General features: G+C 43.5%; 1 pseudogene; it reads right to left on the minus strand.

Moving 5' to 3' along the window:
- Positions 1 to 296: 296 nt before the first annotated feature.
- Positions 297 to 1,012, minus strand: LOC112322588 (mRNA turnover protein 4 homolog pseudogene; annotated as a pseudogene).
- Between the last annotated feature and the right edge of the window lie 1,536 nt (positions 1,013 to 2,548).

Genomic DNA, 2,548 nt, shown 5'->3' on the forward strand with positions numbered 1-2,548 from the left:
ATTCCCCAGGTGGGTGGGTTTGTGTATGTTCTAGGACCCTGTAGGTCTCTCCAATGAAATCTTCTGTGAGTAGGGGAGTTTCTCCCGCTTCCACAATCCCCACAGGTTTTTACAGTCAGAGGTTTTTGGTTTTTTTCCTTTTGCCATCTGTAGGGAGACAGCCTGCAGACAAAATTTTATTCTTATAGGAAAACAGTCTATCCCCAGTGCCCTTCCTTATCTTCATCCCCAGCAAAACAAACAGCTGCTGCCCAGGAGTGAGGGGCAGTCCCACTCGGTCAGGTGGCACCCGTCCCTCAGCAGCTGTTGTTGTCATCCTCCAATTCTTCTGCTGACTCGGAAGCACTCTCTGGCAAGTCATCTCCCATCTGGTGGAACCTTCCAGACTGTGCATCCTGCATGTACTTGATGGTCACCTTGAACTCAGCCGTCTTATACCCAAAAAGCTTCAGGACATGGGCCTGCTCTGGGGGCAGCAGGTCACCCTCCTTGCACACCTTGTAGTTGGACAGCAGGGTCACCACATCTCTCTTGAGGGCAGTGGCAGCCCCAGCTGCCTCAGCTGTGGCTCCATGGAGTGGGGGAACTGCTCCAGGGGCCCTGGGTTGAGGTTCACGGTGAAAGCAGCTTTGTTTCCAGCGAGGACATAGTCCATTTCCGTGTATTTCACGAACCACTTGTTCACTTCCTCCTTAGTGCGGTTGGTGAAAAGGAGACCTCACCCCTCAACTTCTTGCTGACCTGATGCAGGCTGTCTTCGTACTCATCAGACGGCATTGACTCAAGGCCACCATCATCACTTTGTTTTTGCAAAGAACATCTGGCTGTGCTTCCAGGTATTCTGGATGTCCTTCAACTTGCTGTTCCTCATGTTGGTCATGGAGAAGATGAAAAGGTACTTGTATGTGTCCACACATTTCCGAAGCTCTTCTATTAGGTTCTGTTTCAGTTCCAAGCCTTTCTTAGCAGTTTTGGTTAAGGAAACTTTCTTGTCATGCTTGGATTTGGGCATCACTCTATAGCCACATGAGATGGAAGGCAGTGTTCAGAGGTTTTGAGGCTTTATTTCCCCATGCTGGAACCTTGGGTTTCACAGTCTGTCTCGCTCCCTAGTTGTTCCTCCCAGTTTATCCACATGGCAATGTGGGACCAGCAGGTCCACCTTGCCCCGTGTACTCTCTACCGGCTGCCCATCTGTGCCCTTCCTGCCAGTCTGGATGAATGTTTCTTCTTTAACTCCTTGATTGTCGGACTTCCATACAGTTCAATGTTTTGGCAGTTCTGGTTATTTTTTGTTTCACTTCATGTATTTTTTTCATAGCTTACCTCTTTACTGGTCTCCTATGTGTCAGATCACTTTATATAAATTATTTCTAATTTTGGCAACATACTGATAAGGAAATATAATTCCCCTTATTTTACAAATAAAGATTCTAAGGCTCAGAGAAGTAATTTTCTTCCAAACAGGCTAGGAAATGGCTCTGTGATGGGCTTCAAACCTAGGTCTGTCTCTCTAGGAAGCTGTTGCTGCCCTAAGGTGATATGATGACTGTTTCTTCTACCTGATATGGCAAAGGCATTGTCTTTGCTCCCTTATGTCACCTATATTATTCAAGAACTTAATACATGGAAATATTCTTCTTCCCCGTTTTATTTCTTAATAAGTGCAAGAACAGTTCTTTTTAAAAGCAAAGGATGCATCTGTGCAAATACAACTTGGAAAATAACATCACCAGATGTACACATCCCAATGAGTGTTGTTGCTTCCAAACACTGGGTTGCCTTGGTGATTAGAGACATATTCCAACAATGCTGACTAAAATGTCCTTAGTCACTATCTTTCTGGTGCTTCTCTTTTGGAGGTGCCTTCATAGCCAATTTACAAGCCATTCAAAGAAATTAGGCTCATTATTTCTGTGGCATTTACTGTTTGAAACCTCAAATGATAATATACAGGTTTTCCAGTCATCCTGTTCATCAGATTTGAGTACAAATAGCTTGAGGCTATTTCCAAAAATTAAGGCCAGTCTCAGTGAGGTTAGATTTGCCTCTTGAGAATGTTTAAAAGAATATGCTAGACATTTTTACACTCTACAAAAGAGGAGTTGCAAAAAATATCCTGAGCCCAAAATCACCATCAGTTAAGCGTATGACCTTTGGAGGGGATACCTGCATTGTAATGGACAGGTCTTGACAAGTTGATTAAAATAACGAGTTAGGGTGGTGGATAGTGCTTAAGTTTTAGTCTGGATTCAAGGGCCAGAGAGATTGGGTTCAAATCTTCCCTTTACCACTTACCTGCTATGTAGTCGTGCACAAATTACTTTCTCTCTCTATGCCTCAGTTTGCTCTTTTATAAAATGGAGAAAATAACCAATCTGTAGAAACTCCTAGAACAGTGGGTGGTTTGGAGCAAGTGCCATTTAAGTGTTGGCTATTGTTAAAATCACACATATCACTTTTAGCATCATCTTGAATTATAAATATATCAGGCAAGATCTATAACGAGGCAGGCATGTTTCCTATTAGTAGTCATCATCAACTGTAG

Source organism: Desmodus rotundus, chromosome 10 (genome assembly GCF_022682495.2).
Source record: "Desmodus rotundus isolate HL8 chromosome 10, HLdesRot8A.1, whole genome shotgun sequence".
Lineage (NCBI taxonomy): Eukaryota > Metazoa > Chordata > Mammalia > Chiroptera > Phyllostomidae > Desmodus > Desmodus rotundus.